Source organism: Thamnophis elegans, chromosome 5 (assembly GCF_009769535.1).
Source record: "Thamnophis elegans isolate rThaEle1 chromosome 5, rThaEle1.pri, whole genome shotgun sequence".
Classification (NCBI taxonomy): Eukaryota; Metazoa; Chordata; class Lepidosauria; order Squamata; family Colubridae; genus Thamnophis; species Thamnophis elegans.
This window is the reverse complement of record NC_045545.1, coordinates 95,727,478-95,744,999: the sequence shown is the minus strand read 5'-3', so window position 1 is coordinate 95,744,999 and position 17,522 is coordinate 95,727,478. Positions and strand designations below refer to the sequence as shown.

The window sequence follows — 17,522 nt, the reverse complement described above, 5'->3', positions numbered from 1 at the left end:
ATGTTGGACTAAATTGTGGTTGTAAGTCGAGGTCTTGCAAATACAAATAAAAATATATTACGGGTAGTCTTCAGTTTGAGGCAGCAATTGGAATTACTATTACTAAGTGACAGTTTTAAAACATGACTGCATTGCTTAGCAACAGCAATCTCTGGCAACTGGTGTTAACTGAATCACACAGTTGTTAGGCAAGGCAAGTTCCTGCTGGCTTCCCACAAGCAAAGTCACTGGGGAAGCCAGCGGGAAATTGCAAGTCCCAGTTCAGTAGCTGCTGCCGGGCGGGAGAAGGGAGCAAGGGGGTGTGCAGTGGGGAGGCATAGGGAGGGTTGGCAAGGGGGTACATTAGAAACATTGGGAGGGTCGGGGAGGGGGTGACAGGTGTGATGGGTTGGTATGTGTGTGTGTGTGTGTGATCAGCATGAGCACAGATGGGGATGTATGGATGGTGGAGACTTACTCAGTGACTTGCAATCTTTCCTGCTGGCTTCTCCAGTGACTTTCTGCAACCAGTTGTAAGTATGAACTGTCATATTGCAATTACGTGAAGACCAAGGTTCAGAAACACTGGATTGGTGTGTGAATGTTCTTTCAGCACTTCACAAGTTTTAACCAGCGAGCAAGACCTGATGGGTCAAAAATCTCTGTTTATACCATCGTGGCTTAACAATCAAATTTGTAGGATTTGTAGGATCAGAAATTGCCGCTAAGTCAAACTTCAGCAGATGAAGCAAATCTGGTGGGAAATACATGGATAGGAGACCACCAGGAAATTTTTCCTTTGTAGGAAGTGGATGTCCTTGGCCCTAAACTTTGCTCTCTGAGACCATCCAGCTTTGAGAGTGCAGAAACTTTGCACTCTTTGGTCCTCTCAGAGCAAGGTGGGGATTCTGGGTGTTGTAGTCCTAGCTCATCTCAAGGGTAAAGAATGGGGAGAGGGGCTATAAAGTCCATTTGGAAACCTTTCTGTATCCAAAGACATCCACGCCAGCCACGCATGCAGCACGCAGTGTCCAGACTTAGCTAAGAAGTTATTTCTGGGTGAGTAAGGTTAATACAAGGTAGTCCTCGAGTTACGACCACAATGGAGACCAAAATTTGCATTGCTAAGTGAAACCTTTGTGAAGCGAGCTTGTCCCATTTTGCAACTTTCCTTGCCACAGTTGTTAAAGCAAATCACTGCAGTTGTTAAGTTAGTAACAGGCTCGTTAAGTGAATCTGGATTCCCCGTTGATTTTGCTTGTTAGAACGTCGCAAAAGCAGATCACGTGACTCCGGGACACTGCAATCGTGATAAACATGAGCCACCTGCCAAGCATCTGAATTTTGATCAGGTGACCCTGGGGCTGCTGCAATGGTAAGTGTAAAAAATGGTCCTAAGTACTGTTGTAAGTTCAAACGGTTGGTTTGAACAAATGGTCGTAAATGGGGGGCTACGGTACAGGTAGTCCTCAACTTACAACAGTTCATTGCTGTAACTGAACGGTCTAAATCAGGGGTCGGCAAACTTAAACACTCAAAGAGCCATTTGGACCCGTTTCCCACAGAAAAGAAAACATCGGGAGCCACAAAGGTCCTAACCGGAAGCCCCCTGTTCAATTCTGGAGCTGACCGGAAGTTCAGTTTCCTCACCATAGAGTCTCCTCCTAGCGCGGCATATTTTTTCCTCTGCCTGTCATAACCAAAAGCCCTATCAATTGTCGAGACAACTGGAAAACCCTCCCCTTGCCATAGAGTCTTCTCCTGGAGCACTGTGCTTCTCGCCCCCCCCCCCCCCACCGGAAGCTCCTCTCAAAATTGTGGTGCCGACTGTTGACGGAGCCACAGCAGAGGAAGGAAAGAGCCACATGCGGCTCCAGAGCCGCAGTTAACTGGTCTAAATGAACTGTTAAGTCGATGTCTACTTGTACCTCACATGATAGCAATGCACTGGTCACCAAAATCATTTGTGCATTTACTCAAGATGCAGCTGTCTTCATAAATTGCGGGGGGGGGAGGGAGGAAATGAACCCCCAAGCCCCGCTTTTCAGGCAATTCTGATAAGAGACAGGTAAGGGAAAGGGGCACCTTCTAACCCAGGGGTCGGCAACCTTAAACACTCAGAGGCATTTGGACCCGTTTCCCACAGAAAACACCGGGAGCCACAAAACCTTTCCCGTGCCTGACTATTTCCTGAACGCCCACAAAACTACCGTATTTTCCAGTGTATAAGATGACTTTTTAACCCCAAAAAATTATTTTAAAAATCGGGGGCCATCTTATACGCCGGATATACCAAAAAACCAAAAGAAAAAGCAACTCCACCAAGCAAAAAGCCGCCCCGCCACCACCAGCGCAGATGCCGGCCTTTCAATTGATAACCTCGGTGCTCCTCGCCTGGGCACGTGAGTGGATGAGCGCTAGGATGGCTTAGTAAAGTCTGGCTGGAGGTCTGGAGGAGGAAGGCGCTGAGCTCAAATCTGAAAATAGGGGTTCGTCTTATACCCCCCACCCATTGCCTTATACGGCGGACTATACGGTAGCGTATGTATTTGAATTAAACTCTTCTGTTTTCTTCTGAAACTTTTCTTGGATTTATTCATGATTGGCCTACTGGGGATCGAAAAGCTCAATAAATCGCATGCTGGTGGGTGTCGCACATTGGCAAGTTGTGGCATAATTTGAGCAACAGGGAGCCACAGCAGAGGGATGAAAGAGCCACATGCAGCTCCAGAGCCGCAGATGGCTGACACCTGTTATAGTGTAATCTTTATTATCATTGTACGGAATAAATACAATGAAATTGGTTCTAACCCATGGACCTCATTCTCTGCACATAATACGTGGACATGCATGCAATGTTTGCTTAATTGCGCATTGCTTTCTCTTCCATCCTTCACAGGAGCAGATCAGATCGATAAGATACTTCATTAAAGTTGCAAGGAAGCCAGAGAACTTCACTTCGATATAAGGCTTTGTGGAGGCACTTGCTGCCACCTTCCCTGGTGGTCTAGTGGTTAGGATTCGGCGCTCTCACCGCCGCGGCCCGGGTTCGATTCCCGGTCAGGGAAAGTGAATTTTACTTCGGCCCAGCTTTAAAGGGGCGAAGGCGCAATGCGATGCCAAAGCTTTTGCATCTCCCCCAGCGCCCAAACCAGTCAGCCAGCCAGCAAGACCACGAGGCGGGTTGGAGTTGGGGGTGGGTTGGATCTATCTCTCCTGCCGCAGAAACACTGCGCCTGGCCCTGGGCCGTGCCCGAGCCAGCCGGGGAAGCACCGGGAATCCCCTCCTCTTCCCCGCTCAGCAGCAAATCCTTGTGCGCAGGCGCGAAGGTGGAGGGGGGGGGGAGACGAGGAGGCCTCCGTCACTCTCCTCACTCCCCCCTCCCCCGCCGGTCCATCCGCGCGCCTCATGCTCGTCGCGCGACTGTGAAAGCCGGCGCCTCAGCCCGCTCGGCCGGCCTCCTTTCCCAGCCTCGCCGGTGCTTCTCCTCGCCTCTTTTTTATAATCAAATCTCACTCTCTCTATAAATAAATAAATACTTATATAGATTTTTTTAAAATCGTTTCTTCCCCCCCCCACCCCCCGCTCTTACACACCGTCTGGTCGAAGCGCGCGCTTCTTATTCTTCCCCCCCCCCCCACCCCAGGAGCGGCTGAGCGCGCGCAACCGCCTGCGCCAAATCTCGCCTCAGCGAGAGAGCGAGAGAGAGAGAGAGAGAGAGACTGCGGAGGCGCGCGCGCCCGCCTCCCTCACGCGCCCGCTCCTCCTCCGCGCGCTTCGACAACCCCCCCCCGCCCCCCCCTTTCCTCCTTCGCGCGCGCTCGCGCCCCCCTCACGCGCCCGCCCTCCTCATCCCGCTTGCCGGCCTCGCGAGCGCGCACGTCGCTTGTATCCGGGCGGGCTGTGGTCGTGTGAGGCGCGAGCGCTTCGGGGCTTTTTTTTTGGTGGTTGGCAACCGGCCGCCCGGCTGCCTTCCTCCCCACTTCCTTCCCTCAACGCCTCAGTGGCCGGCCCTGCTTCCTTTCCTTCCTCCCATCAGTCCGCCGCCCCGTCTGAGGAGGGGGGGACGGGACCCGGCCCGCCCCTCACGCCCCGTCGCGGCTCGCGGAGGCCGCCCTGAGGCGGCGGCGAAGTCGAAAAGGCGGCAGGTGAGGAGGAGGAGGAGGAGGGCCGGGCGAGGGGGCGAATGGAGGCGACGGTGGCGCAGTGGGGCGGCCGGCGGCGGCTGTGGACATACGGGTCGGGGGCGGCGGATTGGGAGGGGGGTTAAGGAGAGTCCCGCCGCCCTGAGGGAAGCGGGATAGGAAACGTTGGACGGAGGCGGGGAGGGTCTCCTCTCCTTCGTGCCCGTCTAATGCCCCCCCCTCCCTATTTTATAGGTTTGGCTGGCAGGGATGGGTGAGGAGGGGGGAAGCCCGCCGATGCTGGAAAGGAAGGAGGCAGGCGGGCGGGCGGGCCAAGGAAAGGCCCACTGGATTTTGGGGAGCTGCTGCTGGGCCTCCCCAATCTCTTAGCCCTCCCCCCCCATCTCTCTCTCACACACATGTTGGGTCTGGGGGCTGCTCCAGAGGTCGTTGGGTTTTGCAAAGAGAGGAGATAGGTTATTCGTGGGAAGAAGCTGAGCCAGCCCTTTGCGGAAGGACGGGCGCATCCTTTCGGGCCTCTTGCGCTGGGAATCAGCTTTTTTAAAAAAATTAAAAAAAAATCTCCCTACTGGTGGGGAAGAAAAATATATACCCCCCCCCCACAAATTGCATATATGCTGGGCTTTCATTTTTTTTAAATTTAGGAGGGGTGTGGAGGCTGAATGTGGCATCCCCCCCCCCCCCCAATCTTGAGCCTTCCAAATCCACGCATTTCATTTGATGTTTGGCAACCGGGTCCTTTAACAGTAAATTTTGACGTTATGCATTTGATGAGGATTTGAGAATGATGAACGCTTGGTGCCTTCCTGAGTGCGCTGAGGGTTGGGGTGGCTGATGCCGTTTCTAGCCAGACCCCGAAGAGCGGAGGATGAAAAATCAAGAGATGTGCGTCATCCCTACATTTTATCTGTGTCTCAGAATTACAGACTTGATGGGCCCAGGCTGGTCAGTTCATTATCCCTGTGGCTGGAATTAGGGAGCTCTTTTCTGGGGGGGGGGTAGGGGGGGGCAAGCAAAGCCTTCAGGCTGAATGCCGGTGCTGTGGGAACACAGCAGGGGCTTGTATCAACTTTATGTCTTGTGCGCCTGGTGATTGGGGGAAGCATCCGTTTGCAGTATTGCAATTAATAAATGCACTGCTAATTTTTGCTGTTCCTTACTTGCCTTTTGCGTAGAGTGTGAAAAAGGGAGGGAGGGGGGGAGAAGACAAAATCAGTATATCATTTTGGACCAGTAGGAGATAAAAATCTGCTTTTTATCAGTTCAAGCTGTTTTATTGCTGCAATTTTCTCCTTGGGATGTGTAATGGTGAGAGTGCCTTTCTGGCTGGTTACTGAAGCAAAGACTGAGCTAGATAGGTCATTCTGTGAGCTACGGCAACATCTTTAATTACTGTACCGAAAGACATTTATTTATCTATTTGCTGACTTTATAGGCCGTTGCAATCCACTGAGTGAGCCAATCCATAGTTGGAGTTAAAATAAATACGTAACAATCAGTTAAAATCCAGACCACACATTATAAAACACCAGATTTACTAGGAATTAAGCATCCCCCCATCCAAAAAAACAAAAAAAACAAAACCTAATTAAAAGTAAATGTGGAGGGATAGTCACAGCAGTCTTGCTGGATGAATTAGATATCTGGGAGGATCCTGTTCCAGATGTGGGGGACAGCAACTAAAGAGGCCTGTTTGTTTCTATGGTCCTTTCACATGGCAAGCTGTGATCAAGAGGACCTTTAAAGATCCTACTCCACTTTATCTTAAGGATTGGGGGGCAGATGTTATTTAGAGGTAGTCCCCCACAGAAATCAAAATAGAGCTGTTAGGTGATTCAATTGCCACAATCTGGAACAGCTTCTACTGCTAACTGCCTTTTAATGACATCCCAAATAGAGATCATCACAGCAGGCCAATCGAGGCAAAAATACAGAAAGTTGCAGTTGGTATACAAGATGGAGCTGTGCAAAGGTGCTCTTGACTGTGGCTGCCACTTGATTATCCTTCCATTTAAATTGGGGTGGTTTTTTTTGATAGGGCAATATTAGATACCTAGTGTATCTGGGTGTTTTATAATGTAAGGTCTTGGCTTTAAACTTTGATATGTATTTAACTGCAACTGTGGATTTCTTCAGTTGACTAAAATGGCCTATAAAACATTGCAAATAAATAAATGTGTGCTATTTAAATTCAGTTGGACGGGAAGTCAGAAAGGAGCTAGTACTTGTATACTTGATGAAAGGAGCATTCACTGCAAGCTATTTCAGACATAGGGTCCCCTTATCTCCGTGATGAAATCTTTACTGCCTCTTGATTTCATTTCACTTGGCTACAAGAGGAATGAGGGCTACAAACTGGGTCAGTTGCCTACCCCCCCCCCCCCCTTTGGCAGCAGTTAAGTCTGTTGTGATTCCTAGGACTTTTGACTGAAGGCCAAGGGAACTATTTAACATATGGGATTAAATTGGATATTGCCAGTGGTGCATGATTCATTTATTTTACAGTTCTGCATAAAGCTAATTGAATTAACACATCTTATTTTCTCAGTATTACTGAAAAGGAGATAAACTTTGGGAGGAAAACAAGAGGTGAAAGAGCATCCAGTACATGATGTTTCTGTCCCCTACATTCTTCTGTTCCTTTTGTTAATAGATCTGCTTTATTGGACTTCTTGGAGATGTTTCGCTAAGGTAGCTTCTTGATAAGAAAGTAAATTCAATTCTTTTTCTCCATTTTTGAATTTCTGGTCTTTTGGCCCTAAAAATTATAACGCACACACACACACGCACACACACACGTGTATAATTTTGAGACCTAAAAAATATTCAAAAATGGAGGAAGAAAACTGAATACACACACACACACACACACACACTCCTATTTATTATTTATTCGAATAACTCAAGGTGACAAACACATCCAACACACCTTCCTCTTCCTTTTCCCCCCACAACAACAATCCTGTGAAGTGGGTTGGACCAAGGAGAGAGACAGAGAGAGACTGGTGGGATTTGAACTCATAGTTCTGTTAACATTTGAGGTTTGTGTCAACTGAATGAGTTCAGAGTTTAACCAATGAAAGCTATAACTATTCTATTTTCTCCAGAACAGGATTTTTATAATCCTGACTTACAAAATTGATCAAATTTAAAAAAACAGTATTTATTGCCAGGCATATTTTAAAGCCAGCTTTTAAAACTTTGGAAGGTTATGCCTTTTTCCTTGGTATTCTGCTGAACCACTGGGTTGTGGAAGGATTGCAAACATTTGTGCATTTGTACTGCTACGTTGCTGAGCAAACCTGTGTTTCACAAATATTGAGGCCAGAGCATTTTATTACCAAATTTCATGCAGCATAAACTTTTTGGGATGTTACTAATGCTGTTTCCTTGTATTTTGAAAGGAAAAGCTCTCATGCTGCCTGGGCAGTCTTTTATTGTGCCTTAGGAATTTACTTAAGTAGGCTATGGGGAGTAGAATTGCACAGCTCAGAATCAGACATACTCGCATATGGCCAAAAGAACAGGAGGCTGAGCTTAGATGTTTAAAAGAGAAGATGGAATCTTTATAAACACAGATCTGTTGTGAGGTTGTTGTTAAGAACATAAGCAATTCCCTGGCCCATCTGGTTCAACAATCAGCTTTCAGTTGTGGTCAACTAGTTGCCCAAGGAAGCCTATTGGTATCTCAGTAGAGGGTCTTCAGAAGCAGTCCCATGACTATCAAGGTTAAGAGCCAGCCTAGGACTATAATGAATCAGTCTAACATTTTTTTTAAAGCCAATCAAGTTGGTTGCCAGCACCACATCTCATGTTACTATCAATAAACTTTTGCAAAACAAAATTAGCCGAACACTCACGGCAAGTTGCTGTCACATGATGTTTTATGACATTTTTTTCCCTTTTATGGAGCTAGGGTGAGCATGTGTGACGCATCTGGCCCATGGGCCACCAGCTTGACACCCATGCTACAGAAGATAGGCCCAAGATCCAGAATGGTCTCCAGAGACTTGAATACTGGACCCTATCCAACAAAATGAAATTCAGTGATGAGAAAAGTAAAGTATACACTTAGGCAAGAAAAATCAAATATACAGATATAGAATAGGTGGTCCCTGGCTCAACAGCAGTAATTGATCTGGGAATTCTGGTGGAGAACCACTTACATATGAGCCAGCCGTGTGCAGCAGCTGCCAAAAAGCTAACAGAGTCCTAGGCTGCATCAACAGAGAGTTAGAATCAAAATCACATGAAGTGTTAATGCCACTTTATGATTCCTTGGTAAGATCATAATTGGAATCCTACATCCAGTTTTGGTTGCCAAGATGCAAAAAAAGATGCGGAGACTCTGGAAACAGTGCAGAGAAGAGCAACAAAGATGATTAGTGGGCTGGAGGCTAAAACATATAAAGAATGGTTGGGTATATCTAGTTTAATGAAAAGAAGGACTAGGGGAGACATGATAGCAGTGTTCCAATATCTCAGGGGCTGCCACAAGAAGAGGGGAGTCAACCTATTCTCCAAAGCCTCTGAAAGGAGAACAAAAAGGAACTGATGGAAACTAATCAAGGAGAGAAGCAGCCTAGAACTAAGGAGAAATTTCATGACAGAACAATTAATCAGTAGAACAACTTGCCTCCAGAAATTATGAGTGCCCTGTCACTGGAGATATTTAAGAAGAGATTGGACAGCCATTTAACAAACGGTATAGCGTCTCATGCTTGAGCAGGTGGTTGAACTACAAGACCTCCAAGGTCCCTTCCAACGCTGTTATAGTATTCTACTTTGGGCTCTCCTTTCAGTCTACATTGTTTTCTTGGGTTTTTGCAATGTTACCCCATTTGGGCTAACCTCAAAGGGCATTGTTTCCAATTCTGGCTATCTTTATTTGTTTCTCTCACTCCAAATTCAAATGAACCTAATCATAATGAACCTAATCATGAAATCATAGTCCTACATGAAGCAGGAAATGGTAGATCTCCCTAGGATGCTATGCCTTTTTTTCCTTCTTTCAACTTTGCCCTGTCTCAGTCAAAAGCTTGGTAGAGCGAGGATTAAGAATTATGGTTGCCTTGAAATAGAAGGCCCTCCAAAGGTACAAAGCAATTTGTTGTTCCAGATTAAAATTTAGAAATTTAAATTTAGGCCTCCTCCGAATTCCATCCGCCGGCCAATGCCAACTGGCGACTACCCGGAGGAGAGCCTTCTCTGTGGCTGCTCCGACCCTCTGGAACAAGCTCCCCGTGGAGATTCGAACCCTCACCACCCTCCAGGCCTTCCGCAAAGCCCTTAAAACCTGGCTGTTCCGACAGGCCTGGGGCTAAAGAGCTTTTGCCCCCCTCCTCGAATGGTATGACTGTTGTGTGCTTTTAAACGATGTATTGTTATGTTTGTCTTTTTTATTCCCTGTCTGTACCTCCTTCCCTGATTTGAATTGTGAGCCGCCCTGAGTCCCCTTCGGGGAAAAGGGCGGCATATAAATGTAATAAATCATCATAATCATAATCAGAATGGCAAAAATGACCCTCTTAAATCCTCGGCATCCTTTTGAGAGTTGTTTGGCGAGCTGAATATGCAGTTCAGGTGAATACACCTGTGCAAATGTCTGTGCCCTTCCCATCCACAATATTTACTTTTAATTTATCACATCCTGCCTGTCCAGAAAACAGCCCCATCAAGGTTGAGTACAGGTAGCATCAAACAAGTAGTCCTCAATTTACGTCCACATTTGGGACCAGAATTTCTGCTGCTAAGTAAGGCAGCTATTGAGTTGAGTCCGATATTGCAACCTTTTTTTTTTTGGCACAGTTGTTAGCAAATCCCTGCAGTTGCAAAGTGAATCGTGTGGTCTTTAAGTGAATCGGGCTTCCCCCACAGATTTTGCTTGTCAGAAGCTTTCTGGGAAGACTATAAATGGTGATCACATGACCCCGGGATGCTGCAACTGTTGTAAATGCCTAGCGGTTGCCAAATGCCTGAATTTTGATGACATGATCATGGGGATTTTGCAATGGCTGTAAGCCTGAGGTCCGGTCACAAGCCACTTTTTTTTGGGTGCTGGTATAACTTTGAATAGTTATTGAATAAATGGTGGTGGTAGGTTGAGGACTACCTGTATTTCAAATGAAATAATATTTTTTTTGAAAAAAAAGTTGTTCTTGTGGAATAATAGTTCGTAGGAATGATCCTGTAGAATGCGAGGAGATAATTTTCAGAAGTGGATTTTGCCCACCTGTCTTCCTCTCCTTTTTCAAGTATTTTTCATTTACTGCCATTTGCAACTCATAAAAAGAGCCTCCTTCCCTAACCCAGCAGTGCCCTGATCTGCTGAGATTCCCTGAAATCTCCAGTAATTCCTTGGGAATTCTGGATGTTACATTTGTATCCTTTCCAGGGGATGTCCTGTGGAAGAATATAGGGTTGAAGAATATGTCATGTTGAAGAATAGAGGGATCCACACAGGATCCCCAGTTGTCAGAAGATGGAGATGTCTGCTTTGGAAATATTAACCATTTTGCGATAGTAGCAAATATGTTAGCTCAGGTGGAGGTTCGTTCTCCAACCTTATGGTTTGGTTTCCAAGCATTTTGGAATTCCCTGAATTCTAGTGAAGATGTTACCTAGCCTGGTAATGAAATGTTCGGAAACTAACTCCAAAACCTGGAGAACCTAGACCCTGATTAATCATTTCCCCAAGTAGAGCTGAATGTTGAGAAAAAGTAGCATTCCCAACTCCATTAATGGTGGCTGGTGTTGCTTTGATATTTTTTGTCCTGTTCCCCAATTTTCTTTCCTTAGAGTGCAAACTAAGTTATCCCTGAACACATTTTCTGGTTGAATTAATAGGCAGGAGAAGGAACAAAATTGTCTTGAGTTTCATTTCTTGCTTTTTCATCCTTGGCAGCTGTGGGTGTGGCTGCATTTATTGCTTGAACTCCTTCATGGTTTTTTCATTAGATTCATTTCCTTGTATAACAAAGGAAACTGTCAGTAAAGTTATGCTAAAGTTTTCTTCCTTTGATTTTAATTCATCGCTGTCTGATGCAAAGATGCTTTTTCAAAAAACAACTAGACTTCCCCCCCCCCCCTTGAAGACATTTCACTTCTCATGCAAGCTTCTTCCGAAGAAGCTTCTTGGATGAGAAGTGAAATGACTTCAAGGAAAAACAAAATCCAGTCGCCTTTTGAAAAAGTACCTTTGGGAGAACCAGGACCTGAATGGCTGAGACTTTCCAAAGACATTATTGCTGTCATTTCAAAGTTGTTTAAAAGTAATCCAATTCCCTGTTTATGGAATCCACGATTCTTTTCTTAATGGAAACTGCAGCAGTAATTCTGTTGATGTGCATTACAATAAGAATGACAATAATTAATACATTGGCTTCACTCAGTAGAGTCTTGGGGTGGATGTACACATTTAATAAATAAACACGTTAATAATCTTTCCTCATTGGGTAAAGAATCTCAATACAGATAGTCCTCAACGTATTGGGACCAGAATATTTTGTTCCTAAGCAAGGTGAGCATTAAGTGAGTTGTGCTGAATTTTAAGACCGTTGTTTTCCCATGGTCATTAAGTGAATCCAGGTTCCCCTATTGACTTTGCTTATCAGAAGCCAACTGGGAAGGTTGAAAATGGAGGTGATATGACCCCGGGATGCTGCGACCATCGTAAATACGTGCTGGTTGCCAAGTGCCTGAATTTCAATCACATGAATGTGGGAATGCTGCAACAGTTGTAAGTCTATGGACAGGTCGTAACTCACTTTTTTCAGTGCCATTGTAATTTTGAATGGTCACTAAACGGATGGATGTAAGTTGTAGACTACCTGTATTTCCCATAAGCAGAGTAAACAAAAATATTAAGGACTATAGAATATTTATAATGTGATACTTGTTACAAATCAGTTACATTTTCAAGCCCATCCACACTCTTCACCCTCTGCATACAGATGTAGCAAGACATGGCATTTAGTTGCACAGCAACTGCATAATTCTGCAGTTTAGACTTCTGGCCAAGCTGGAAGGATGTGTATAGTAGGTTGTGAGAATTCTTTATTTTAGTTGGTCATATAAACCATCTATTTACAGGAAGCCATAAAGTGATTTGTTTGGGCATATAGCATATTCTATGAATTTGTATGTACTGTATTTCAACACTATTGAATTAAATGATACAAGTCTGCTTATTTTGGATAGGTTGTTTTGATATTTAGAACCTGAACAAAATCCTTACTGGGGTGGGGTTGCCTTTGCCATGAATTTGCTCATGGGTTTCTTACAAGATTCAGTTCATGCAAGCAGCTCTTCACACATTTGCCTTTGTCCATTGTGGGTTATGAAATGTCCACTTGCTGAGCATTTTAATATATCACTTTTTGGAGGCATCTCTGTTTGTATCCATGGAAACTTTTAACTACTTGTAGATTTTAGCTAGTGGCAAAAGTCTGAAGGAAAGCTTAAGTTTTTATACATACAGGACGATGATCCAGCAATTCCCTTTCGTATGTACCAAATCAATGCTTCTCAACTTGAGCAACTTTAAGATAAGTGGACTTCAGTTCACAGAATCCCCCAGCCAGCATGCTCGCTAGGGAATTCTGGGAGTTGAAGTCCTCATGTGCTGGTTAGGGAATTCTGGGAGTTGAAGTCCACGCATCTTAAAGTTGCTAAAATTGAGAAACAGTGTACTAAGCAATCCATGTTATGCTCATTGGTTGATTTGTTCCAAAACTCAGGTGTGTCACAACTGCCAAGAATTTCACAGGTAAACCAATTCTTAAACACTTATTCCCCAACTTGCTCTCTTTGAACTCATAATTCATAATTTCATAATTCCAAGTAAAAGGGCAAGTTATTCAACATCTCTAGAAAGCAGCATCGAACATTGTTGAGTAACAATTGAGTGTATAAATGCTAAATGTTTTGTTTTGAGAGCAGAAGTGAAGTGACAGCATGAGGGAGGGAGCTGAATTCCTGCTTATCAGCACATTTTATTTGGCAGCTCTGTGGGTCAAGTACACCCACATTGGAGTTTTATTTGATGGGCCTGCTGGCCAAAGACAATGAGAATTGATCCAATTTACTTAGGAAGCAAAAGGTTGGGGAAATTCAGCTTCCAAATGAGAGTAAATGAATGCCCTTTATTAAATTACTTAATTTGTGAAGTTGGTCTCCCTGCCATTTTAAATGTGGCTTGGTCTTTGTGCTTTATAAAGGCTCTCTTAGGCCAAAATAAAATGTGGCCTTTTCAGGCTGAGAATCACGTCATAATAATAGCAGTGGGTGGTGGGTTTAAAAAAAAGGTAGGCCTCTACCTTGGATGTGTTGCTAGTGGAGCTGTCCAGCATGTAATACTGAAACGAACTTCTCCCTTTCTTTCTTAGTTTCTTTGGTTTAGTTGAGGGGGCTTCTGAGTTGAGTTGAATACAGGTAGTCCTCAACTTACAACTTAGTGACTGTTCAAAGTTCCAATGGCACTGAAAAAAAATGACTTGTGACCATTTTTCACAGTTATGACCGTTGCAGCACCCCCACAATTATGTGGCCAAAATTCAGGCATTTGGCAACTGGTTCATATTTATGATGGTTGCAGTGTCCCAGGGCCGTGACTTTGCTGACTGAGGAATTCTGGGAGTTCAAGTCCACAAGTCTTAAAGTTGCTGCCAAGGTTGGAGGCCCCTGTTCTAGAGTACTCTAGAGTAACTTTGCTGAGAGGAAAGGTGCTCGTGAGAAGGAGCTACAATTGTTTGTACGTATCAGGTGGTGCTACCTTAAAGGCCTCTTATTGGGGGACCAGGCAGGCTGTTAAAAATGCTCCCATGCTCTAATGTTTATGGAAAATGTTATATGGAAATAAATAATTCACATTTCACATACTTTTAAGTGAATGGCAATTTTTGGAGCTTTTGATTTTAATATTGGTGCTCATGTTAGCCTGTTAGCTTTGCAGACATGAAAGTTGGGTGTGGTTTTTTTTTCTCTCTTGTGAATGTTTTATACAGCATTAAGAATATCTGCCTTTGAGGAGGTTTTTGGAAGAAAAAAAATTGAAAATCTGGTGGCCACTATTTATTTTTATATTTTTATATTTATTTTAATCTGCCCTTTTCTGCTGCTCTACTTATCCTGTGGAACATCATTTCCCCTACGTCAGGTTGGGCCTGATCTTGATGGACCTTTGGAAGGGCTTGAAGACCTGGCTTCATCGTCTGATCCCGGGATCAGAAAGTGGTATAGATGCCATAAAATTGCTGTATTGTTCTTGAATGGCTGTGCCCTCCTAGTGATTGTATTCTATAGCTTTTAATTGTTGAATTGTTTTTAATGTTTGTATTGCTTGTATGGCTGTTTGTTTTTTGTTTTGTTTTGGTACTGCTTATATTTTAATTGGAAGCAGTCCAGAGAGATGAATATGTGGTGGGCGGAGATATAAATTGGATAAATAGAGAGAGAGAGAAAAAGGGATTGCAGGTTTGTAATATTTATACAGCATGGAAGAAAATTGCATCCCTCCTGTGTGAATGTGCCATAAATTTGCAGATGAAAGTCTTTCCAGTTAAATTACTCTCTTTCTGGTTTTCATTTTTTGACAGCAACACGCTTTCATGGCACCAAGTAGAATAATTAACTCAGCCAGCTTATGTAAGATAGTCCTGAATTCTAACAAGAAAATCCATACAAAATACCTGGCAATAGTTTTTTCAGCTTATTGACTGCCACAGACTTCTAAAAGCACATATGCCGAAAACAGATTGATTGTCTATAAATATAGAATTAAGCAACACCAAGATGCCCATGGTTGCATTCCAACATGGGGTATGCGTGAAAACTGTCGCTGAACAATATTGATCGTAAACAGAGAAACAATAAATTTGAGAATGTTATTTTGACATTATTCCGTGGAAGTGGAACCCAGAGGATACCAAAGATACCTGACTTGATATGTTTCATTGAGGTAACTGCATAGGACAGTTTCCATGTGATAAAACTCTAGTCATTTCGGGATGGGTTGAAGGCATTAGTAGATATTATAAAAGGAAGTCAAGATAGGCATAAGAGTAGGGGCATAACCGTAGAGATGACCTTAGAGAACCCATGCGAAAGCAGTTTGTCAAAATATGATTTAAGTTCAGAACAAGAAGAAAACTAGAAAGAAACTCAAATTGGCTGTGCCTTAACTTTTGGAGGGGCAGGGGAGAAAATAGTCAGTTTTTCCATGTTTCTGCTACTTTAGCCTGATCAAATACTGTATGTGTAGAGTCATTGGTGCTCTCTGAGCTTGGTGGTTTTGTTGCAGACATTTCATGATCCAACTAGGTAGGTACAGTGCACTGATGATGTTATCTAGTTGGGTCATGAAACGTCTGCAAGAAAACCACCAACCTCAGAGAGCACCAGAATTTCCATTGCTAACCAAGGCAGTTGTTAAATGACTGGTGCCTGATTTCATGACCTTTTTTGTCATGGTGGTTAAGTGAATCACTGGAGTTGTTGAGTGAAGCCAGCTTCCCCAGTTGACTGCTTGTCAGAAGCTGGCTGGGAAGATCACAAATGAGCCCAAGACACTTCAACAGGTGTACATACATGCTGGTTTCCAAATGCCCAAATTTTGGTCATGTGACCATAGGGATGCTGTGACAATCATAAGCACGAGGACCATTCTTTTTCGGTATATTGTGGCTTTGAATGGTTGCTAAATGAATTGTTGTAAGTTATCACTACCTGTGCTAGCATTCTGTTGCCAACATAATCAACAAAAGCATCTTGAGATGCTTGCAAATAAAGCTTGAAGGAATAGCTGTGTTGTCTTTATTCCAAGCACCTGCTTCCAAGAATTTACCATGGGTGAGGAACTCTCATTATGCACAGCAAGGGACCCATTTAGCCACGTGCATTTAAGAGAAACAGATCCTAACCCAAAGCTCCACACTTACATTATTTTTGTAAATTAGAAAGTTCCAAATATTGGTGTGCCTTTTAGAGTGAGGGTGTTCCTACCCTTTACTGGTTCCTTTTTATTTCATTTCTTGCTGTTATTGCCTTTTCCATAGAGTTGCACATGGTAACTCCAAATATGGATTGTAAGCCATCCATTCAAATGAAAGCAGAACGGTATGGTAATTATTTTCTTTCTTTTGTAGTGATTTCTTGGGAGCTAATGAAAGGCAACAGGCTAGAAACTGGGAAACCATGAGTTCTGCTCCCAAGAAGAAGGCAAGGACAAATCTCTTCCATAAATGCTGCCGAGAAAACTGCAGGGATTTGTCTGTGTAGCGACAAGTGGTGTGTGTGTGTAGGTAGGTAGGTAAGTAGGTTTAGAAAATTATTGAAAACATAGTTCAGGACAACTTTGAATGCTTGAATGCAACCTTTTATTTCCTTGTTGTCTCTTTTTAAATGTGACTTAAAGTTCAAGTCAGTCCTCTTCAACTATTCAGTGATAAATCAGAAATAACATTGGCTCATAGAGTTCATGGCCTTTACTGTGTGTAGATTAATACTCATTGCATGAGAATCAAATAAAAGGATCTTAAGCACCTAATACAAGAAAGGTAGGTACAATTTAATAAGTACAACATAAACCTGAGGGAATCTATCCTGTAACTGGAATGTTAGCAGCTGAAGAAACAAGTAATTAAAGTGGTACCTTTTTCTATTAACCAAATGCATTAAAAGACATAGGCTTTTGTGAGCCTTAGCTCATTTCATCAAATCCATACAGTGGCTGGATTGAAGTGGGATTTATTGTAAATTGGGTTGAGGTGGAAGGGAACACACGCTTGTTATGTAAATGTGAGATATTACAGGTTACTATATCAATGAACAGTTGCAATGTGCTAAAGTGAGAATAACAGACTTGGAAGGGACCTTGGAGGTCTTCTAGTCCAATCCCCGCTCAAGCAGGAGACCCTACCATTTCAGAAAAGTAGCTGTCCAGTCTATTCTTGAAAATCTTATCGGAGCACCAACAACCTCTGGAGGCAACTCGTTCCACTGATTAATTGTTCTCACTGTCAGGAAATTTCTCTTTAGTTCCAGGTTGCTTCCCTCTTTTATGATCTCCCACCTGTTGCTTCTTGTCCTGCCTTCAGGTGCTTTGGAGAATAGTATGACCCCCTCTTCTTTTTGGCAACCCCTCAAATATTATCACCCCTAGTCCTCCTTTTCATTAGACTGCACATTCCATTGCCCATAGTATAACATCATAAAAATAGATAATAGATAATCCATTGTGTTTGTTCTGAAATCTTTTAATGTATATAAGTTCAGTTAAGTAATAGAAAGCGAAGAAGAATTGCATCATTGCATTACAGATTGAAAATATCCTTGTTCATAAAGCCAAGAAAATGGATTTGGCAGTAAAGAATCTGAGTTAAAATAAGTGGAGAGGAGGA

General features: G+C 43.6%; 1 protein-coding gene and 1 non-coding gene across 2 annotated transcripts in view; both read left to right on the top strand.

Annotated features, from left to right (window-relative positions):
* The first annotated feature begins 2,975 nt into the window (after positions 1-2,975).
* Positions 2,976-3,047, top strand: TRNAE-CUC. Its single transcript has one exon. It is a non-coding gene; the product is annotated as a tRNA-Glu (tRNA).
* Positions 3,048-3,869: 822 nt separating this feature from the next.
* DNAJC5 (DnaJ heat shock protein family (Hsp40) member C5) overlaps positions 3,870-17,522 on the top strand; it is a 97,380-nt gene continuing 83,727 nt past the window's right edge. Inside the window, exon 1 of the mRNA XM_032218141.1 lies at positions 3,870-4,128. The gene's annotated coding sequence lies outside the window, so the exon portion shown is untranslated. The remainder of the gene's footprint in view (positions 4,129-17,522) is intronic.